The sequence below is a fragment of the Lepidochelys kempii genome, chromosome 4 (genome assembly GCF_965140265.1).
Source record: "Lepidochelys kempii isolate rLepKem1 chromosome 4, rLepKem1.hap2, whole genome shotgun sequence".
In the NCBI taxonomy this organism is placed as follows: domain Eukaryota; kingdom Metazoa; phylum Chordata; order Testudines; family Cheloniidae; genus Lepidochelys; species Lepidochelys kempii.
The window spans coordinates 19674-44252 of NC_133259.1; positions in this window are offsets into that span (position 1 = coordinate 19674).

The window sequence follows — 24579 nt, forward strand, 5'->3', positions numbered from 1 at the left end:
TTAGAAGTGAGCCCCCTGAGTGGGGCTTGTGTCTCTTAATTTATACAGCTTGCTGGAGAACAAGTTACAGAGAAGTTACAAACAAAAGAAGAAAAAGATTTTAGTCACCACCCTTCGAGATCCCTGAGACCACGTATCTTCAATTACCTGCCACCCTTAACAATCTCCTTTAACAGCTTCCAGTTAACTTAACGAATTGCCCTTCACACCTTCCATTCTGATGCCTGCTTCTTAGACGTGCTGGCTCTATCTTAATTGCTCCTCCATTCAATAGTAACTGTCCCTACTTGTGCTCACTCAGATACTTTGTAACATGTTTTGGCATGCCCTCTCATATACAATGTATCCAGCATATCCCCTTATACAATGTTATACTTATACAATCCCCCCTTTTGGTCAAGGCTACGACCATGACCAATGACTTATTGGATTCCATACATCAATCTTTCTTTTTCATTACTTTCACTGGTGACATTTAACAGCATTAGATTAGCACTCTGGTTAGGGGTAACCTGATGGATGGTGTGTCTTGTGCAGTTTTGGATACAACAAGAAATCAATTGAAAACACACAAAGATTATTAGAATTCCAAATAGGATAGTCAGGATTCCTTGAAACAACCACTTTCCCAGACTAGAGAAATTGAATAAGTTACTTATCCATTTCCACAAGGAACTTGGTTCTTCGTGGGGAAGGTATGCAATTTGCTCCAGCTGGCTAGCACAATTTATTACCTCATTAGTATTATCAGGTATGTAAACACAGCTTTCTGTTCCAATTAGAGGACAGGTCCCTCCTTTGGCTGCCAGTATTATATCTAATGCCCGACGGTTTTGGAGGGCCACTTGTCGGACCGCTCCTGCTTCTTTGGCTAGAGCTTTTAAGCTCTCTCCTGTTTCATTGGCCATGATCTCAACCACCGCTTGCAACCTTAAAAGCCTCTTTGCATGGTGGATTACCCCCCCTACTGGGACTAAAGAAATGCCAACAGCTTCTTCCCAAGTTAGGGGGCTTATGTTATCCACATACCATTTAGTGTCTGGCAAGTCCCTCCTTTTTCACCTGAAATTACGGAGGCGATTTCGTGGGAGGGATTGAAGCACCCCGAATTGTGGGAAAAGCTGAGCAGGATAACAGATACCTGACCAATTTGCTGGTAACACAGTGTAAGCATTTTCCCCACAAACCCAATGATGTCCCATTAAAGCTGGGAAGGGTTGACTGCAACCCTTTGACATGTAAGAATTTACGAAGGAGGAATAGTATCCCCCAAAGGGCACAGGATGATTTTCACTGGGAGAAGAGGTAGCATTCCCAGGACATTTGTAGATGGTGCTGTTTTTCTCAGGGAGGCTGTAGGGGGAGCAAGAGATTGAATATTTGGTTTGGTCCCAGGTTGAGAGGAAGTTTATCTTTCCATACCCGGTTCGCCATTCTCCAACCTTGTTTGAAGAGTCCCATACACCATGGGACACGATGTATTGGAGACAGCTGCTCCTCCCTAGATTCAGCCCTGTCCCATTACACACCCAGCACCAGTGGCCCTTTCCTTTCACCACACTTATAAGTTTAGGAACATACGTTTTTCCCAGCCCCCAAGTGTCATTTTCCTTCCATGTCCTTTTAAGTGGATAGGGTTCTCCAGCCAGCTCTGAGGAATTCACAGGGATTGCCATGGTGGGGATACTAGCTTGTGAGTGAGCTGGGATGTGGCTGCAGACCCAGCAATTAGAAATATTCAGGATCTGGGCTATCTGCACCTGTTGTTGGATGAAAGAATTGTCACTGTCACTCTGGATTCCCCAGACCCTCCGGACACAGGAGCTGAGGAATAAGCTTCTCAAAGGACACATGTTGGAAGCAGGACCCTTTCTGGTTCCGACAACCCCTTTCGAGGGAACCGCACTCACGCTTTTACGTCCACCCGGCAGCAGGCGCTCGGCTCGCTGCTGCTTCTTGTTTGTTGGGTCCTGCTGCCTGCTTACCCTCTGCTTCTGGCAACCCTTACGAGAGCGCAGATTGTAAGGGGTTGCAGGGTGTTCCTCTTTGTCTTCTGGGGTTGAAGCTGGTTCGGCGTGGTCTTGCAGAGGTGCTTGGTCCCCGTGAGGTGGCGCTGGCTTACACTGTGAGGCGTGGATCCGTGCAGCGATGCCGGATGATTTCACTGCTGTCTGGGTGGTGAGCAGTACCTGGTACGGACCCTCCCACCGGGGTTCCAAGGCGGGCTTCCGAAGGGGGTGCCGCAGGCAGACCCACTCACCAGGCTCAGGGGTGTGACAGGCAGCAGAGGTGGGTTCCCTCGGCCAAGCTGCTCCCACCTGCCAATGGAAGGAGCTCACCACTTGCATTAACCCTTTGCAGTACTGGAGGAGCGTGCTGTGAGTTAGGTTTAGGGCTGGGGCTGGGGTAATAGTAGCCATTGTTCGCATAGGGCGTCCCATGATGATTTCAAATGGACTCAGTTTGTGTCTCTGGGATGGGGATGACCGAATTTCCATAAGGGCCAGTGGTAAAGCAGCTGGCCAGTTTGACCCTGCGGAACTACAGATTTTTGCCAGCTTATTTTTAAGCACACCATTTCGCCTTTCCACTGCCCCTGCCCTCTGTGGATGGTAAGGGCAGTGCAACAGGGGGGTGACATGTAATACCTGGTTTAGACATTGAACAATTTTTCCAGTAAAGTGTGTTCCCCGGTCACTAGACAAAGTGGCAGGAATTCCCTTGGTCGGGATAATGTGGTTTAACAGACATTTTGCAACGGACAATGAATCAGCTTTGCGACAGGGAAAGGCTTCAATCCAACCCGAAAACAGACATATTATAACTAAAATGAATTCATATTTCTGACACTTTGGCATTTGTACAAAATCAAGTTGCCAGTGTAGGAAAGGTGCTTGAGGCAAACCCCGGAACCCTTGTGTTACTTTTACAGATTTGCCGACATTGTGGCTTTGACAAGTAACACAAGTGGCACAGTGGCGGGTTGCAAAGGAGCTGAAATGGGGAGCCCACCACCCCGCCTTACTCATAGCAGAGACCATCCCCTCCTTGCCGACATGCGAAACACCATGTAGCAGGGCGGCTAGAGACGGGTAGAGTGAGAGGGGGGCTACAAAGGTACCGGTGGGCGATCGCCAAAGGGAATCAGAATGCAAAGAGCAACCCAAAGCACTCCAGGAGTCTCTCTCTGTTTCTGGGGCAGAATCCTGGAGCTGAGCGAGATGAGACAGGGATGGTGGCGTTACAGAGACAGAGAGGGGACCAAGAAACGCTTCTGGTGAAGGTTTTATAGTGGCGGCATGTTTTGCAGCAGCATCAGCAAGTGCATTACCTTTTGCCACCTCGGTGTCTGCCGCTGAGTGGCCAGTACACTTAACAATTGCCAAGGCAGACGGTAGTAAAACTGCCTACAGGAGGGCGGCAATGTAGGGGCCATTCTTGATAGGGGTACCAGTAGAGGTAAGAAAACCTTGAGCCTGCCAGAGGGTGCCAAAGTCATGCACAACCCCAAAGGCATACCGAGAATCAGTAAAAATAGTGGCAGAGAGCCCCTCGGCTAGAAAGCAGGCACGGGTTAGAGCAATCAGTTCAGCCACCTGGGCAGAGGTCACAGAGGGTAAGGGCGCAGCTCCTGTGGTCTCAGAGAGAGAGACCACAGCGTACCCTGCAAGGAGGTGGCCTTGGTCATTTCTATAACAGGACCCATCAGTGAATAATACCAGGTCAGAGTTAGGGAGAGGTACATCTGAAAGGTCGGGGCGCGGGACAGTGATAGCGGAGACAGTTGCAAGGCAATCATGGGGTTCACCATCACTAGGTAAAGGAAGGAGGGTAGCAGGGTTTAACCGGGAGCAGCGCTTCATAGTGATATGTGAGGCTGAAAGCAGCAAAAGTTCATACCTAGTGAGGCGAGCAGAGGAGAGGAGAGCAGTAAATAGAACAGCCAAGTTTGCATAGCAAGTCCCGTCCCAGAAGGTTTGCAGGGGTGGAATCAGAGAAGAGGAATGCATGCTCCTCAGAGAGGGGACCGACCTGAACAGACAAAAGTTTTGAGAGGGGAAAAGAGGTAGGGATCCCTGTAATGCCAACAGCAGGCACAGATTTTCCAGATCGGGGAACGTCAGGCAAGTCAGTGGTGCGGATTGTAGAAAGAGAAGCTCCAGTATCAACAAGGAAAGGGAGAGAGAGATCATTTACAGTCAGGACACATTCTCCAGTAGGGGACAGAGGTAATAAGGGAGCTAAAACTTTGTGAGGTTCCCCAGCATCTCGTCATTGTTGGGGTGAAAAATAGGGTTGGAGATCAGCTGGAGGAACCAGCGGGGGGTTCACTTGATTTCCCATACAATTATTAGGTCGTTTTGGACACTCTTTTTTCCAGTGTCCAGGCTGTTTACAGTAGTTACAAACCCCAGTTAATCCAGCCCCCCGCCCACTTCCGCAACCCCGTCCCTGTCCCCGGTGTGGTCTGCTTAGTCCTGAATTATGCTGTATCTGCAGAGCCATTAACTTTTGGGGGGACTGTTCCTCCTTTCCTTTTAAAGTGCGGTGGCAATGCTCTGCTACTGCCAGCAATTTGTCCATGGTTTCAGTCTCCCATCCCACACTTATTCATTTGAACATGCTGCCTGTGGCAGGGAGAAGACCATCAACAAATGCATGTGCCCAGGCCCCCTGCCCATTTACATCGGGCTCTTGTATTCCTGAATGTTGTAGGAAAATATCAGTTAGCCAGGACGTATAGTCGCCTGGGCTTTCTCCTTGCCCTTGCTTACAGCAATGTATTGCTGTCCAGTTTGTTTTAGGAGACCACACTTTGGGAATGGCTTGATGCAGGCGCTTCCAAAGAGCCATACACCGGTCTCTGGATGCCAAATCTGGGCCAGTACTTTTTATGGTTGAGTGGCGAGCCTCAGGTGGCCAGTCTGCGGCAGCCAACCATTTTTCATAATAACTGGCAGGAGCTAACAATTTACACAGTTGGAGAAGATCTGTCTCAGAGGGTTCATAGGTTTCACAGATTAACAGAAACTCCTCAGCAATTTTGACAGAGTTTTCCTGTGGTTTGGGAAAACTTTTAACTATAGATAAAAGTTCTGTATGAGTCCAGGGCTTATAATCCCATATGGACTCACTTTCCCCCATTTTAAGGACTCGTAAGGGTGCCACAACAGTTTGATCAGAGTCTCTCATTAACCTCCCATCAGGTTCTCTTTTCCAAGAAGAGATGTCAAGAGAATCTATGCAGTCTGCTTTGGATTTCTTCTTCATAATATTTTGCAGAGCTGCGAGGCCAATGAGGGTATCTTCTTCACTTTCATTATCTGTAGTCACTGAAGATTTTTCCTTTTCTGATTTCTTATTTGCGCAGGAGTATGGTGGGGGTCGGGTTTGATCCGGATCATTGCACAGGACTGGGCAAAGGGGAGCGCTCGGACGAGTGGTGGGAGAGACTGCATCCAATTGAACTGTTAGTTTTTGGATAGAATTTTTAAGAGAGGTGAGTTTTGACTCAGTCCATCTACGATTTGCCTCTTCCCACCACTGCATGAAGCAGTCTACTTCTCCTCTCTCCAATTTGTTTTTCGGGAGGACGAGTTTGCTTTCTAAAACGTCCACTCGATCCTTGTCCCAAGAACCTAACAGTGGCCACTGTAATTTGGGGTTCTCTAGAGCTAATTTGGACCATTTTTCAAGAAACCTACAAGAGTCCGGACCCCTCCTAAAATACATAAAATAAGCTGGAGTTCCCTTAGGGAACTGTTCTACCTTAGACTTCTGATTACCCATCCAGGAGGACTTCACACAGCACTCACACAAGAAGGAAATTCGGGCTCAGCAGAGCGGTACCCGGTGCAACTCACAGAAAGGAGCCCACAGGCTACTGCCTCAACTGCCCTTGCTTTCACACCAGGGGTTATACCCAAGGCGTGGTGCGCCTGCAGCTGTGCAGATTCCACTTATTCAGACCGTGGGGACGGGGACCCCTTGGTCAGCCAGTCTCCGGACAGAGATGGCTCCCAGATTCACACACACAACACGGGGAAGACGGATAGACACAAAGACAAGACAGTCCTCAAACCGGTTAAAGCACAAAAATAATAAGTACCTGAGACGTCTGATTCCAGAAGCTGGATCCAAGGACCCCTACCCGAACAGAGTGGGAACCAACAAGTTCAATGGCTTAGACTGCGCTGCTGCTGTGTACCTTTCTGTCTTGTGGAGGATCGCTTGGACTAAGCGTCCAGGCGCCGGCTGCCACGATCGTCCTGCAAGGCAGTCAGGGATCACACAGCCTCAGTGAAGCCGCTTGCCATCTTGGTGGGACCTCCAAATTGTCAAAGTTTGACAGTGGACATGGCTGGGGGCTGGGAGCTCTGGGTATAGGGAGGAGTCCCCCTTGCTCTGGGGGCACAGAGAGGGGCCTCCTGGGAGTTGGGTGGGCTGGGACCTAGAGGCACGGGGGGGGGCCCTGGAAGCTGGGTGGGTGTGAGCTGGGGCACAGGGAGAGGTCCCCTGGGAGCGGGGGTGGGCTAGAAGCTGGGGGACTGGATCGGGACCCCCTAAGACTTACTGTCTCTCTGCCCTGCAGTTTTAGTTCCCAGTCCCTTCCCTTCCCCTCCCCTCACTTCCCAACCTGGAAGAGTCTGGCAAATTCCAGCTCCCGTTGGCTGACCCCATTCATCTTCCATTGGGCCTATGGAAAGAGGAACGGAAGGGCTGGGACCATCTGGGGTGGTGGTGGGAGGGGAAGGGGAGTGTGGCGGGTTCACTTGTAGAGCCCCCCTTGGGACTGTCACTTGATTCCTGAGCTACCACAGAGCCTAACCCTTCTGCCAGCCTGGGCACCCCTTGACTCTGCCTTGCTGAGCCAGACCCTGCAGGCCCCCTCCAGCACAGACCCAGAGATAGGGCCACACCCTCTGCCGAATACACACACGGAGATTCACTCAGCCCTGGGGCGGCTCAGTTAACAGGGTCTTGCCCCACCACCCAGTGCAGCGCCTTCCTGGGAGCCTGAACCCCAGATAAACTCGTCTCACCCTGTATAAGTTGTACGCAGTGTGAGTTCATATTATTCACCCTGTTTCTCCTTGTAAAGAGAGATCTGCACAGACTGCTCTCCCCCCAGGGACCAATGACTTACACTGGGATTATTAATGAACAAAAGTGATTTTATTAAGTATAAAAGGTAGGATTTCAGTGTTTCTACGAGATAACAGACAGAACAAAGTAAGTTACTAAGTAAAATAAAACAAACACAAGGCTAAACCTAATACACTAAGAAACTGGCTCCATGTAATATCTCACCCTCAAAGATGTTCCAATGAGCTTTTTTTCACAGACTGGACGCATTTCTAGTCCGGTCCCAATCCTTCCCCCTGTTTAGTTTATGTTAGTTCCAGCAGACATCCTGGATGGTGAGCAGGGGCTTTCTCCTGACTGGCCGCAGCTTCCCTCCTGTTTCACCCCCTTATATAGATTTGGCAAAAGGCGGGAGTCCTTATTTCAGCTTGACCCTCCCAGTTCCTTATGGAAAAGTACCTGGTTTAAGATGGATTCCAGTATCAGGTGACATGGTCACATGTCCCTGTGAGACCCCAGTCTCCACACTTTATGGGCGAGCCCACACATCCGCAGGAAGGCTTACAGGAAAACAAAACCATTCACAACTAGTTTTAGTTAACTGGAGCCATCCAGTTCCTGAAATACCATTAATGGCCCTCCCTTCCTCTGACGACATTAGTAATCCACGTTTATACCTCATATTTCTAACTTCAGACATGGAAATGACACATGCATACAAACAGGATGAACTCATTCAGTGGATGAGAACTTTTTCAATGATCTGTCACAAGAGGCAGTTTGCATAAAGCATATTCCAGTTACGTCATATTCATACTCGTGAGCACATTTCCGTACAGAATACGGAGTGCAGCGTCACAGGGAGACCCGGCTCGCAGGGGCAGAGGGCAGGGGCAGAACGTGGAGCCAGGCTGGGAGGGACACCCTGGGGGTGGGGAGCAGGGGGGCTCTGCTCAGGAGCAGGGAAGCAGACGCTCTTGCCACGCCAGGCTGCACCCCGCAGGCAGCCTCTGCACCACGGTGCCCCCTGGCTACAGCACTCTTGGCAGGGGCCACACTGCCCTGCCCTAAGACTGGCCCTGGCCACATGCTTCTTGGGGCCGAGGGGAACTCTCGTGTCAGGACTCCACCCCTGCAGCTCCGGGCTGAGCGCTGCACAGGTCTCCAGGAACCTACACTTCAACCTCCCCACGTCCGGTTCCCACAGCCATTCCTCCCAGCTCTGCAGCTCGATCCTGCCCCACCAGCCCATGCTAGTCGGCCAAGCCCAGACGTGGCACTCCACCCAGGGAAGCCACTCCAGGAAAATGTCATGCAGAGGTAACTGCCCAATTTCCTCCTCCTCCTCCTCCAGCCATACATCCAGGGCATCACTGGGGGTGTCTCCCAACCCGTCCAAAGCTGTCTGGCTGTGTGACTGCCGTGACACCTGGCGCAGCCTGTTTGTATCAATGACTGTGGGGATTGCACCACTCAGTGGTGTTTCCTTCATGCTGCCTAGCAGCTACCTAAGTTCCCTCTAAGCCGCGCGGCTGTGCAGCAGGCTATCAAGGCCGTGCAGGTGGGGAGAGGTGCCTCTCCCTTGGCCCCGGGCTCCTGCACAGAGAGAGGTCTGGGGGGACTCATCACTCCCCGCTGCAGCCTGTACCCCTCATCCCTGGCTCCACCCCAGAGCCTGCACCCCTAGCAGGAACCCTCACTCCCCATACCCCAACCCTCTGCCCCAGTCCTGAGCCCCCTCCTGCACCCAAACACCTCAGCCCCAACCCCACCACAGAGCCCCCCCCCCCCGCTGGAGACCTCTCCCCCAGCACTCCAACACACTGCCCCAGTCCTGAGCCCCCTCCTTATGTGGGCTGCATCCACACAACACAGATATTACCTGAATGCCCCTGAGGATGTCACATGAGCCACAGCTGTGTGCTGATTGGGCTGCAAGTGGCCCACAGGCCGCGGGTTCAGAACCACTGAGCTAAACCTTGCAGATCTAGGAATGCATGATACCTGCAGGGAATAAACAGCAGAGCCCTGCTAGACTCTGTAATTTAAAAGAAACACATCAAGAGACTTCCCTGAAGGTCCCATCTCACCCCATGAAGGCCCATTCTCACATTCTTCCCCTCTGCAGATGAATGAATCTGAGAAATCCAGACCCATGTTATTCCTCCTCCTTCACAGCAGGAAAGTCACAAATAAACCGTCACCCCAAGGCCAAGCTCAGGACATTGCGTTTCAAATCTCATCGAGACCATTACTGCTCCTGAATGTATCCATTTTATTAAATAACATGCTATCAAGTAGAAATGAAAAGTTGGACCCTACCCCTATGCTGGATAGACAAACTGGAGGACTGGGCCAAAAGAAATCTGATGAGGTTCAACAAGGACCAGTGCAGAGTCCTGCACTTAGGACAGAAGAATCCCATGCACCGCTACAGGCTGGGGACCGACTGGCTAAGCAGCAGTTCTGCAGAAAAGGACCTGGGGTTACAGTGGACGAGAAGCTGGACATGAAGGCTAACAGCAAGAAGGCCAACGGCCTATTGGGCTGCATTAGTAGGAGCATTGCCAGCAGATCGAGGGAAATGATTCTTCCCCTCTCTTCCGCACTGGTGAGGCCACACCTGGAGTACTGTGTCCAGTTTTGGGCCCCCCACTACAGAAAGGATGTGGACAAATTGGAGAGAGTCCAACAGAGGGCAATGAAAATGATTAGGGGGCTGGAGCACATGATTTATGAGGAGAGGCTGAGGGAACTGGGGTTATTTAGTCTGCAGAAGAGAAGAGTGGGGGGGGTTTGAGAGCAGCCTTCAACGACCTGAAGAGGATGGAGCTCGGCTGTTCTCTGTGGTGGCAGATGACAGAACAAGGAGCAATGGTCTCCAGTTGCAGTGGGGGAGGTCGAGGTTGGATGTTAGGAAACACTATTTCACTAGGAGCGTGGTGAAGCACTGGGATGGGTTCCCTCGGCAGGTGGTGGAATCTCCCTCCTTCGAGTTGTTTCAGGCCCGGCTTGACCAAGCCCTGGCTGGGATGATTTAGTTGGGCTTGGCCCTGCTTCGAGCAGGGGGTTGGAGTCTAAGTTCCCTCTCAGCCGTGCACTCGCACACCAGCGATGAAGGGCCACGCAGCAGGGGCCTGGAGAGGCGAGGGGTAGATGGGAGGGGAGCCAGCTGGGGATGAAGGGCTGCCACAGGCCTCTCTCCTGGTCCCAGAGCTCCCTGTTGCCAGCGACCGGCAAGGGAGAGAGGCCCCTTCTCTCCGGAGCACCGTGCTGCTGGTGGGGAGAGGGCTTGGGGGAGTCCTCTGGCCCAAGCCCCCGCGCAGCCTCTTTGGGCCCAGGGCTATTCGAGTTTGTGGGCCCCCCAGGCTCCAGGCTGTGGTGAAAAATGCAGGGTTCAGAGCGCAGGAGGGGCTGCAGGTTGAGGCAGGGGGGTGGGTGCGGAAGGTGGTGAGGGGGCCGACTGGGGGTGCGGGCTCTGGGGCAGGGCTGGGCATGAGAGGTTTGGAATGTGGGAGGGGGCTCAGGGCAGGAGGTTGGGGTGGGGGTCTGGGAGAGAGTTAGGGTGCTGGAGGGGGCTTGTTAGGGGGCTTATTCCTTCACCCACTTACTTCTCTGGTCCTTCTCGCATGAACAGAGAGCAACAATACCCGAAGTCCAAAGGTGCAAACAATTCAATGTTTATTGGGGAGAACTTCCAGCAAGCATGATTCCAGTTTCCTTCCTTAGTATCCTCCTTCCCAGCTCTGACACCAGAGAGCCTTACAGCTGTGTCCCTGTTCCCATTCCTGCCCTTAGCCAAACATGATTCCAACTTCCTTACCCCCATTCCCTGTTCCCATTTCCCACCCCCACCCCCACTCCCTCCCCCCACCCACTCACTTCCACATTGACTACAGATTATATAGTAAAACTTGAGTTCTGCTTAGTTATACCTTAACCAATCATTTTCCTGAAATGTAACTAACCAATCCTAACATATTGGAACATGATTATGTACCCAATTATATCCCACCACCTTAATTAGTTTACACCCAGCAAAATTAATTATACAGCAGACAGGAACAATCACAGAACCAGACAGAGATTATACAGACAAACAATGGGGAAATGGGGACTACAGTGATAGAACAAACACAGAAATGAGGATTTCACATCCCAGCTATTGAGAAGTGAGTTCTTGCCAGACAGGATGCAATCAAACTAAGTTTCCTTTTACATTTTCTAGGCACTTCCCTTTCTCTGGAGGTGATAGGAATACAATCCTGTCCTGATAGTGCCTAACAGCCCAATAGCACCTTATTTCAATGTGACTAGTTGGGAATGTGAGGAGGTGACTGTTCGCTTCCCAGTTTATGGCTGCCTCTGCTGCTTAGCCAAAGGCCTGAGCCTAAGCACAGGGCCACAAACTGTCACAGTAAGAGAAGGACCTTATGCCGGCAGACAGTGATTTCTTTCTTTTATACCTCTAGAACTAGCCAAGCGATAAGAATACACCTAAATTCTTAAAGTACAGGTCTTTGCAGACAGGACTGAATATCTATATCATAACAGGGCTCAGGGCATGAGGTTGGGGTGGGGGTAGGGGTTTGAAAGGGAGTTAGGGTGCAGGAGGGGGCTCAGGGCTGGGGCGTGAGGTGCGGGGTGCTTGCCTGGGGCAGCTCCCATTTGGGGGTGCACTGGGGTTGAGGCAGGCTCCTTGCCTGCCCTGGCCCTGCGCTGCTCCTCCCGGAGTGACCCTGCAGCTGCCGGCGCGGCACGGATGTCCCTGGCTGCGGCCCCGGGGGGGGAAGGTTGCTCCTTGTGCTGCCCTGCGTCTGCCTGCAGGCACCGCCCCCACAGCTCCCATTGGCTGCGGTTCCCGGCCAATGGGAGCTGTGGGGGTGGAGCCTGCAGGCGAGGGCAGCGGGTGGGCGGAGCTTCCAGACGCTCACAGCTCCAGCTCCAGCCCAGCACGGTGCGGGAGGGACAGCCGTGCACGAAGACGCCTCCCAGCTCCCCGCTAGGAAGGGCCGGACGCAGGGACGTTAGTGGCCGCAGTCCAGGGTCCCGGGCTAAGGGGGCCCCACCAAAAGATCTGCACTTCTGGCAGCCTGGAGATCTTTTTGCGGAGTCCCCCTTAGCCCAGGGCTGCAGCCCCTAGAGCCCCTGCATTAATCCTGCCCTGTCTGCACCCCAAACTGCTCATCCCCAGCCCCACCCCAGAGCCCGCAGCCCCCACACCTCCCAGCCACTGGGTCTCATGATTTATAAAATTGCTATACGCAAAAATCCAAATATTGAAAATTAATTCCCGGATCCTGCAGACATTTAAACAGACACAGAACTTTACTCTAGAAACAGTCCCGTGGTTTAAAGTTCAGTGAGCGTTTGCAGCGTCAGGGACTCCGTGTATTTTTATTAAGAACTTGTCATGTAGTGGCATAAAATCTGTCACTTCAACAGTAAAACAATTTTATTTTAACAATAAAAAGTTATTTAAACTCTCAGTAATTTACAATAGCAATTTTTTTATACCGGCCAAAGTTTCCAAAAAGTGGAGCCCAAAATTAGGCTCTTCAGCCTGCCTTTAGCCACCTAAGAGAGGGGTTTTCGAGAATGCTCAGGGCACAAGTCCTATTGACTTCAAACTGCAAATCCTGATGGTTGAAGCATTTCAGCTCTTTACTTGTGGAAGTACAGTGTCCTGGCCAGAAATCCTCTCGCTCGTCCACGTCGCTTTTCACTAGTAGATCTCAAAGCTCTTGACCAAGGAGGCGCAGAGCACAGGCTTCTTGATTTTCAATTCTGCGTCTGTATAGTCTCATACTAGGGGATATTAATGAGGCCTTGGGCTTGTCTTTTTCAGCACAGATCAGCATTTAAAGTGTGAAACTTCTTAGTAGAAAAATATCGACATAAAATCCAAAATCTTATTAACACTTAGGAAACGAAAAAAACAAACAAGTAGAAAACATCCACTTTGACAATTTCAGACCATAAAATGGAAGAGAAGAACTAGCAATATGTAGATAAGAAATTTGATGTAAATTTTCAAAAAAAACCCTATATTTAAATGTCATAATTTAAATAAAAAAATTAGTTGTGATTTTTAGCCACCCTAAGAAGGGGAGCTCCCAAAGGGTGCTGATGAAAATGTGGTCAGGTAGGAGAAACACCAAAACAAAACCAAAACCTGTTGTTTGAAAACACAAGAACATAAGAATGGCCATACTAGGTCAGTCCAAAGGTCCATCCAGCCCAGTATCCTGTCTACCGACAGTGGCCAATGCCAGGTGCCCCAGAGGGAGTGAACCTAACAAGTAATGATCAAGTGATCTCTCTCCTGCCATCCAGCTCCACTCTCTGACAAACAGAGGACAGGGACACCAGTCCTTAACCATCCTGGCAAATAGCCATTAATGGACTTAACCTCCATGAAATTATCCAGTTCTCTTTTAAACCCTGTTATATTCCTAGCCTTCACAACCTCCTCAGGCAAGGAGTTCCACAGGTTGACTGTGCGCTGAGTGAAGAAGAACTTCCTTTTATTTGTTTTAAACCTGCTGCCCATTAATTTCATTTGGTGGCCCCTAGTTCTTATATTATGGGAACAAGTAAATAACTTTTCCTTATTCACCTTCTCCACACCACTCATGATTTTATAGACCTCTATCATATCCCCCCTTAGTCTCCTCTTTTCCAAGCCAAAAAATCCTAGCCTCTTTAATCTCTCCTCATATGGGACCAGTTCCAAACTCCTAATCATTTTAGTTGTCCTTTTCTGAACCTTTTCTACTGCCAGTATATCTTTTTTGAGATGAGGGGTCCACATCTGTACGCAGTATTCAAGATGTGGACGTACCATGGATTTATATAAGGGCAATAAGATATTCTCCGTCTTATTCTCTATCCCTTTTTTAATGATTGCTAACATCCTGTTTGCTTTTTTGACTGCCATTGCCCACTGCATGGACGTCTTCAGAGAATTATCTACGATGACTCCAAGATCTTTCCCCTGATTAGTTGTAGCTAAATTAGCCCCCCATCATATTGTATGTATAGTTGGGGTTATTTTTTCCAATGTGCATTACTTTACATTTAGCCACATTACATTTCATTTGCCATTTTGTTGCCCAATCACTTAGTTTTGTGAGATCTTTTCGAAGTTCTTCACAGTCTGCTTTGGTCTTAACTATCTTGAGCAGTTTAGCATCACCTGCAAACTTTGCCACCTCACTGTTTACCCCTTTCTCCAGATTGTTTATGTATAAGTTGAATAGGATTGGTCCTAGGACTGACCCGTGGGGAACACCACTGGTTACCCCTCTCCATTCTGGAAATTTACCATTTATTCCTTCCCTTTGTTCCCTGTCTTTTAACCAGTTCTCAATCCATGCAAGGGTCTTCCCTCTTATCCCATGACAACTTAATTTACGTAAGAGCCTTTGGTGCGGCTTCAGAGTGATAGCCGTGTTAGTCTGTTTCAGCAGAGACAACAAGGAGGACTTGTGGCACCTTAGAGACTAACCAATTTATTTCAGCATCAGCTTTCATGGGCTAAAGCCCACTTCATCAGACGCATGCAGTGGAAAATACAGCAGGAAGATATATAGATATATATACACAGAGAACATGAGAAAATGGGGGTTGCCATTCTAACCCTTAACGAGACCAATCAATTAAGGTATCACAACAAAAGTGTTTTTTTCTCCTGCTGCTAACAGCCCACCTTCATCGATTGGTCTCGTTAAGAGTTGGTAGGGCAACCCCCATTTTCTTGTCTTCTCTGTATCGATATATCTATATCTATATCTTCCTGCTGTATTTTCCCCTGCATGCATCTGATGAAGTGGGCTTTAGCCCATGAAAGCTTATGCTCAGATAAATTGGTGCCACAAGTCCTCCTCATTCGCTTTTCCTCACTGATTGTGCTGGGGGCTCTGCCTGGCTCCAGCACTCTGGTCCCTCAGCGACCAAGACCACCTGGGAACCCTGATCGATTCCAGCTTCAAGGAGTGCTGAGATCCATCTGTCTCTTTCTGTGCCTCTGTCTCTCCTGACCCTGCCTCATGTGATCAGTTATAGTTTACTAGCCCCCCACGCCACCTCCATGGGTGGTTTTGGCTTCTCCATTCACTCTGCAGCAACGCTCCTTGTACCCAAGCTAAAGATCCGTGCAGCCCCAAAAGTCCTCAGGGGTTTGCTCAGCAAGTGGGTTATGAGCAGAATGGTTGTGGGGTGAAGGTGGGGATAGGGATGTGCTGAACCTGGGGCATAGGGGGGTGGCAGATTAAGGTGTTGCTCAGCCCAGCCAGCTGAGTCCAAGGACATAGGAGGGGACCAGCTTTAAATTGCTGTTCAATCCAGCCCACTGATTCCCGGGACACATCAGGGGTCAGCTTGCGAGTGCTGATGACCCAGTCCTCTCTGACATGCTATGTTCATGTGTGTGTGCCTGTGTGTCTGTTCGTGTTCATCACATCTGGGGGCTGGAAGACCCCAGCCCTGGGGAACCGAGGTCCTGCAGGGTAGCTCCATTGGGAGGGAACTTGCAGAGGGAAGGAGTAGCGCTCCATGGGAAAATACAAGTGACAAAAGCAGCACATTGACAGAATTGCAGAATCTCCCCCCACCAGAAGAGTAACCCTAACAAATGGGCATACCCCAAGGTAAAGGGCAATTCTGGTAACAGCTCATTTGGGGCTTGTTTGGAAGGGGGATGGACATCATTTTTGGCACAAGTCACCTGATATGGCAAAAAACACTTTAGCCCTGTGCGCCCTTCCAGACAAGTCTTATGTCCCAAATACTTTGGGTCCCAAATACTTTGGGGCCAGTTTTGTTTAACATCTTCACTAATGATCTGGAGGATGGCATGGATTGCACCCTCAGCAAGTTTGCAGATGACACTAAACTGGGAGGAGAGGTAGATACACTGGAGGGTAGGGATACGATACAGAGGGCCCTAGACAAATTAGACGATTGGGCCAAAAGAAATCTGATGAGGTTCAACAAGGACAAGTGCAGAGTCCTGCTCTTAGGATGGTAGAATCCCATGCACCACTACAGACTAGGGACCGAATGGCTAGGCAGTTCTTCAGAAAAGGACCTAGGGGTTACAGTGGATGAGAAGCTGGATATCAGTCAACAGTGTGCCCTTGTTGCCAAGAAGGCCAATGGCATTTTGGGATGTATAAGTAGGGGCATTGCCAGCAGATCGAGGGTCGTGATCGTTCCCCTCTATTCGACACTGGTGAGGCCTCATCTGGAGTACTGTGTCCAGTTTTGGGCCCCACACTACAAGAAGGGTGTGTAAAAATTGGAAAGAGTCCAGCGGAGGGGAACGAAAATGATTAGGGGACTGGAACACATGACTTATGGGGACAGGATGAGGGACCTGGGATTGTTTAGTCTGCGGAAGAGAAGAAGGAGGGGGGATTTGATAGCTACTTTCAACTACCTGCCAGGGGGGTCCAAAGAGGATGGATCTAGACTGTTCTCAGTGGTAGCAGATGACAGAACGAGGAGTAATGGTCTCAAGTTGCAGTGGGGGAGGTTTAGGTTGGATATTAGGAAAAACTTTTTTCACTAGGAGGGTGGTGAAACACTGGAATGCATTACCTAGGGAGGTGGTGGAATCTCCAGCCTCAGAAGTCTTTAAGGTCAGGCTTGACAAAGCCCTGGCTGGGATGATTTAATTGGGGATAGGTCCTGCTTTGAGCAGGGGGTTGGACTAGATGACCTCCTGAGGTCCCTTCCAACCCTGATATTCTATGATTCTATGATCAGTCTGGAGTTTCACACACTGACTGATCGGAATAAAGTGACCTGCAATGAGCTACAGACCAACAACCATTCACACTGATTCTTCAGCAAGTGTTTTAGAAGCACGAGAACACCAGCGAGAACCAGGAACGGCTCAGAGACAATCAGCAGCGAGAAGGAGAACAATTCACCAAGCAGATGATTGGTTCTGGCTTATTTGCTGGGCCTTACAAGAGAACAACAAAGTCCTGAATCTCCTCCCTGCCACTAGACCCCCTGCTCAGGCAATCAGCATGGAGACTCTGGCGGTGGGCTGAGGGTTCCCCAGGTGGCCCAGGTCACGGGTGAGGATCACTCTCAGAGCACACTTCCTGTCCCATCTCTTTGGGAGGCCTCCCACCATGAGGGCTACAGAGCAGCCCCCTCCTCGCCAGTGGATGGAGGGAAGCAGAAAAAGGAAAACCAAAAAAGACAAACCCCAAGGACTCGAAGGGACAAAGGCCAAACTGGGGGAAAATTGTCCCACCTTAACCTCCTGTTTTCCGTGCCGAGAATTTGGCCAGCACCGGGCGGATCAGGCTGCCTCGGTACCAAACCTCTCTGGGGCTCTTCCCTTCTCCACAGGGACGTCTGTCTTCTCGCTCAATGAGCAGTGGGAAAGGAGAAAACTCCAGAGAGGCTCCACCTCGTGCTCACATACGAGACCCTGAATTCTCTCTCAGTCCTCAAGGAGACACCTCCAGAAGGAGACTCCCTGCAGCAAAGCCCCGGGGGTCTCTGAGATCCCCCTGCCCTGCAGCCTGTCCTCCCTGGCCGTTGTCGTGGACTCTCTGTGAGGTCACCACCTCCCAACCGCCTTTCACCAATCAGCCGAGTGCTGCAAAAGGCCCTTGTGATGTCACTGCCACCCCCACCCCTGCCCTGCAGGGCTCATGTCGTGCCCCGAGCCGGCTCCTGTGCGTGTTTGAGCTGCTCCCCCTGGGTCACCCCCACACACTCAGTGGTCGTGCAAGGGTTCACGCAGGCCACACGTGGAACCATCAGAGGATGCTCAATGTGCCGCACTCGGTTTTGCAGAGATTTGGAGACTTGAAGGCCAGAAGAGACTCTTAGATCATCTCATCTGGCCCCCTACACATCACAGGCCTCCTGCATGGCGCAGTCGCGAGTTGTCATAAATATAAAGGGAAGGGTAAACCCCTTTAAAATCCCTCCTGGCCAGAGGAAAAATCCTCTCACCTGTAAAGGGTTAAGAAGCTCAAGGTAACCTCACTGGCACCTTACCAAAATGACCAATGAGGAGACAAGATACTTTCAAAAGCTGGGAGGAGGGAGAAAAACAAAGGGTCTGGGTCTGTCTGTGTGATGCTTTTGCTGGAGACAGAATAGGAATGGAGTCTTAGAACTTAGTAAGTAATCTAGCTAGGTAGGTGTTAGATTATGATTTCTTTAAATGGCTGAGAAAAGAGCTGTGCTGAATAGAATGACTATTCCTGTCTGTGTGTCTTTTTTGTGACTTAAGGTTTTGCCTAGAGGGATTCTCTATGTTTGAATCTAATTACCCTGTAAGATATCTACCATCCTGATTTTACAGAGGTGATTCTTTTTACTTCTATTAAAAGTCTTCTTGTAAGAAAACTGAATGCTTTTTCATTGTTCTAAGATCCAAGGATTTGGGTCTGTGGTCACCTATGCAAATTGGTGAGGATTTTTACCAAACCTTCCCCAGGAAGTGGGGTGCAAGGGTTGGGAGGATTTGGGGGGGAAAGACGTGTCCAAACTACGTTTTCTCAGGAACCCAGATAAAGTTTGGTGGTGGCAGTGGAAGTTCAGGGGCAAAAGGGTAAAATAGTTTGTACCTTGGGGAAGTTTTAACCTAAGCTGGTAAAAGTAAGCTTAGGAGGTTTTCATGCAGGTCCCCACATGTGTTCCCTAGAATTCAGAGTGGGGAAGGAACCTTGACAGGAGTGTGGGAGGGGGCTGGGGCAGGGGGTTGAGGGATGCGGGGCGGCTTACCTCGGGATGGGGGGCTCCCTAGCTCCCACCAGCATAGCTCTGCAGCTCCTAGGTGGCAGAGGGGTTGGGGGGGGGTCTCCACACCACTCTGCCTGTGCCTGCAGGCCCTGCCCCCCGCAGCTCCCATTGGCTGAGGTTCCTGGCCAATGGGAACTGTGCCCACCCCCCAGGACCAGCAGGGGTCCCACTCCCAGGCTGCGCACTGCAGCCCCCTCCCCAGCACCAGTGGGGTCCTGGGCCTCCTCCCCCAGCACCTGGGATGCCCCCGATCCGCCCCTAGTAGTACACACTTAGTAGATTTTAAGCTTTGTAATGATATGTTACATGGGGCATTTAGCATAAAGCATATTCCAGGCATGTTATATTCCTGTTCATAAGCATATTTTCATAAAGCATATGAGTGCAACGTCACAACAGCCTCACAGAGAGTAAAGTTACCATGAGCTCTGGGTTTAGGGAACCCCAGGGAGCAGACCAGGCTCCCTGCAGTGCAGGAATCACTTCATGGGGCGAGGGGTGCTGCGTGGAGTTTACAACATGGCCACTGCGGTCACTGTTGCAGGCAATGGGGTATTGTGGGACAGCTGCTGGAGGATGGTTCGGGTAGATGTAGGCCAATGCCATCTGGAGAGGTGGTTTTACTGCATCACCGTAAGGGAGCAATTACATTGGCCAAAGACAAATTTGAGTGCAGAGCTGGGCACAGCGAGGTGAATGCAAGGCAATGTATGCCAGCCAAACTGTGGTGTTGACAGGCCTAAGGGGCTTGGTTGCTTGAGGCACAGCTAGCCATGCCATGGTGTAGGGCCACGACCAGCTGTTCTGCCCACACTACCCTTGGGGAGGAGAGGCCTGGCCCGTCCCTCCTCTCCTCTCTGCTCCCTCAGGACCGGCAGGAAACCCCAGCCAGACCCAATGGGAGGCAAGGGCAATAGAGCAATGACTGCAGCACTAGGAGAGCCTGGCAAAGAGCAGCCACCAGGGGCTGTCGCCAAGGGACCCACCGAGGGATGTCCCTGTATGGTGACAAACCCCAGAACTGCAGGGCAAATCTTGCCTTGCCGAGAGGCCCTGTCTCTCCCTCTTTCCCCCCTCCCCACACATGTCCCAGCCCCAGGCTCTGCATGGGCTGGACCTGGTCCCAGAGGAGTCAGTTATGGGGCCTCCGCAGCCAGATGGTCAATGTCCTTATCCCATTGCTGGGCCAAGCCAGCATCTCTGCCCCCTGCCACCCTGCCCTCCCCACAACTGCTCCTGGCTGGGCTAGCTGCTGCTGGTTCCTTGGCCCCCCAGGGACACCGTCATTCTGGTCTTGGAGATACCCAAGCTCTGGAAACTCCAGTGACAGCTCCTGAGTCTAGCTGGGACCAGGAGCCAGCCAGGAGAGCTTGGGGCCAGCTGCCCCCAGTCTGCAGAGTGGGGCTGGCCATGTCCTGGACTCCCCTGGTCTGAGGTGCTGGCCCCAAGGGCATCACAGTTACTTTGGTAAATGCACCCTGCTGCCCTGGTGAGAGAATTTTGGGAGAAGGAGGTGATTTTGTGGGGCCCCCTCTCGGGCTTTGGGTGCCTCCCCCAGCCATGTGCTGCAGGAGGAGCAGAGACCAGTGGCTGGTGCCAGGGCCTGTGCAGAGCAGCCGCTCTCTGATGGAGCGGGGAGGTGGCCTCTGCCTTCTCTGCGCCCATTTAACAGAACACTGAGGCACGGTGGGGGTCGGCCAAATCCTGTAGGGGATGAGGATGTGAGTGCTTTAAATGTCAGTGTTAGCCTCCAGGGCCTGGGTCCCCACAACAGGCCCAATGGCCTCAACGATCAAACCTGGGGCCTCAAAAGAGGCAGCTCATTATGATTTTAAAGGGAGCTGAAAGAGTTGGGGTCTGCTCTGGGCCCTGCCTTAACGGGGAAGGGGGGCACTGAGTGCCCTGTATGGGCCACCCCACAGCCAGAGGCCGATTAAGGTTTCCTGGGGCCCTGGGCCAGAACAAGTGTGGGGCCCTTCCCCACCCCTTCCAACTGTGGTCCTGCCCCCATTCTGCCTGTGGCCCTGCCCAGGGCCCCACCCCTTTCTGCCCCTTCCCCAGGGCCCTGCCCCTGTTCCAGACGGCCTCCCCCCACCCCCGCTTCCCCCATATTGGAGAAGCTGAGGCCGGGGCAGGCAGCAAGAGGTTTTCCAGCCCCGGGGCTGCAGCACGGGGAGGGCTCAGGGGGCACTCGGGGCTTCTCCGGCCCTCCCGCCACGGCTTCCGCCAGGGAGTGGGATCAGAATGTGGGGGCTTTCCTCGCCCTGCCTGCCTGGCAACCCCTGGGCACAGGCTCAGTGGCTAATCTGCCATTGCCCCCGGCACTTCACCCTGGGTTGGGGATGAGACCTGCCCCCGGAGGTACCCGCTCTGCTGGTTCAGCCCTGGCAGGATTTGGACTGGGAGCGGGATCTCTGAAGAGCTGCTTGCCATGAGGGGTGCTAGGGTCTTTGTGTGAAATCAGCTGTCGGGGGGGCTCAGCCCTGCAGGATGGGCACTTGTGTCCCAGAAGCCAGCACGACGAGCGGCACCGACAGGGTCCCACAGCAAAGGGGTGAATGTGCCCCTGAGACTGAGCTCCCCTCTCCGGTGCTTATGTGCTTATGCAAAGTCCTATTGTAAAGAAATAAGTAGCCCAAGTGAGAAAACTCAGAGCCAAGGCTGTTGAGTGTTCTCAAAGCAGGGAGTTGTTGGGGACACTGGGGCATGGCCACTAGGTAACTCGAGGGGATGGAAGACCACGAGTGTCGATGAAGCCCCCTCGCACTAGGTCCAAGTGTCCTTGGCCCCCCCGCCTGGAGGCACTCGCAGCAGTTATGTTGAGGATCTGCAACAATATGTTGCAGAGTCAGATTGCCTGAAACTAAACAAGGCCAAACAGGGCAGATATGGAAGAACAATGCTGAATAAAGCAGCTTTATGTATAGCTTAACAAATGATACAGAGAACAAGGGAACTAACAGGGAACTGGATTGGCTGGCTATATGGATACTTAGGGCAGCTTGCTATTGGATAGGTATGCTGGGGAAAAGGATGTATAAAAGCCTGTGTAACTTCCTGCTCTGTGTGCAGGATTTGAGATTCTATTCTCCCTGGACCTTTTTGCAGCTGCAAATAAACTTTTCCGCTTCTCCACCCCATTGTGATTATTGGGTGTAGCACACTGGGTAGCAAACCAACCCCAGCTGTTCTCCCCCTAATGGAAACAGCTCACAAGACCCAAAATAGTCACTAATTGCTCAGGTCAAAAGGGATAACAATATTGTGAATTCTTTTGTTTTCCTGTTCTTAGATAAAGAATAGACCTGCTTCAGTAAAGAACCATAAACACTGAAAATACTGTTTTGTTCTCTCAGAGCTATCTCTCAGTAGATCTAGAAAATAAGAGTGTTTGTTGTTACACAATCCTTAGAATTCAATTATTTGCACAAATCATATTAATTTTTTTCTGATTAGGATTTAAAAATAAGCAATTAGATAGTCTGTATAGTGTTTAGGAAATTTGTAGGATTAAAATCAACATGTATTCTGTATACATGGCTTTACCATATATGTAACCTCACATCTACACTTGTAAGAGGACCACATTTCCTGAAGCAGTTTCAAACCACTTCAAGCTAGGACAGTTTTAAGCTACTTTATGTTTCAAATGTGAATGGTGTCCAGCTGTGTCAATTAATTTTTTTAAATTATGACCATGATCTAAGATCCACATTTTCAGAATTTTCTTACATCATTCATATGCTCGGATGAATAAGGCTGCTTTCCTGAACTGCGGTCCATATTTGGAACTGTCTTTATAGTTTAGACTCAACCACCCTTCTTAAACAGTTTGGAAGTTGTTCGATACTCCCTCGGGACCAGATTTACTCTTCTTTACACAGATTTGGGCCCTAGTCAGGGAGCGACGTACTCATGTAACCGAAGAGCAGAATTTGGCCCTAATATGGGTTCAGTCTCTCAGTTAGGCCTGTCTTTTTATCTTATCTATTGATATGGCATCCATCCCGAGAGTAGAAAAGCAGCTGTCCCATTTCAGACAAGATACATCAATACCTACATTGATTATTCACAATGGGGTTTTTATCTTTGTTGTACTGTTCCTTTTGAGAAATAAGAAAATAGAGTAAAAGTAAAATGTACTTTTTCTCCCAAATCTATGTGCCATTCCTGATCTTGATTGAACAGGAGAGAGCGTCTTTCCTCTGGATTAAGAATCCAGCTGAGACAACTACCCCAGCCCCACACATTCTACAAGGGAATCCAAAATCAGAGCAGTGGCGTCCAGTGAAGGGGAGCTGCTCTCTTTGAACATCCTGATAGATGAAATAAAGGCCTGGGGGTCATCATTAAAAGTACCTTAAATGGGAGCTCAATCCCCAGAGCTATGATTGCCGAACCAGGAAAAAACAAGAAAGTGTGTCCTCTCAGGGATTGGCATATTCAAGTTTACAAGAGAGACGATAAAGACTGGCCATGACGTAGAAAAATCAAAATTCAAGTTTGCCAGTTAGAAAAGAGCCTGAGTAATAGTCAGCTAAAGAATGGAAGGGACCAGTTTACCCAGGAAGTTACAAGAGCCTTTTTAAAATGGAGAGCTACTTATGTCCTTCTGTCTGCTTGCTTCTGGCAAAGGTTTACTCAGGAATAGAGGGGGAATCTCTTGAGGTCCAGCAACTCTGCTGGCTTGGGAAAGTGTGCATTGCATCACCCACTCCTCCCTGTGTGAGACAATCTCTGGGCCTCTGTTTCAACAGTTCAAAACCCTTAAAAATATCTTTCTTTACAGCTCAATAGAGAAATTGCCAGAACCTAGTCCTGTACTTTTTTCTTTAAAAACAAACAATGAAATGGGGATGTTTGCACGACAATGATATGAATCGATGTCTGTATTTTTATATCTTTAGACGCCCAACAAATACATAAAAATCTGCATTAAAATAACAATTAGTAAGTTTGTAAAACTGAGCAATGGAAAGTTCGGAAATGCCAGGATTCAGGGAGTCTGAGTACTGTGCACATGCATTTTGAAACAGTCTTTAATTGCACAATTGTACTATTTTTTTCCACAGGCCCCTCATTCAGTGACCATTGAAGTGTTGCTTGCCTTCAGACACGGTGTATATACTTCTGCAACGTGAACACATCAAGTCAGGTTCCAGGTCGCAGTCCTTCTCTTCCAGGGGCTCAGTAGCCAGGGCCCAGTATATCTAAAATATCAGGTAAATCCCTGGGATTAGGGTTGTGGCTGACAGGGCCTATTTCTCAGGCACCATGAAGTTTTCTACTCTAAGGATGAGGCTTGTGTGTGCAGTAGATAGAGCTTTCTCAGGGGACAGTCTGTGACAGGAGAACACACTCCCATGTCATTCCGAGGATATTAGAGAGACAAGGTGGGTGAGGGATAGGGTGACCAGATAGTAAGTATGAAAAATGGTGATGGGGGTGGGGTGGGATTGATAGGCGCCTAAACCCCGAATATCTGGACTGTCCCTATAACTCTGTGCAGTCCTTTCACCAACAGAAGTTAGTTCAATAAAAGATATTACCATGACAGATATGAATCATATTATTAATGTACTAGAGGAAGCTGCTCAGATACTTCATTGGTGAGAACAGTATAAAAACCTATATAGAATAAAGTGAAGGAGAAAGAGAGAGCCTCTTTCTGAGATTATCCTTTTCCTTCTCCCTAATGATCCTATTTGCTAA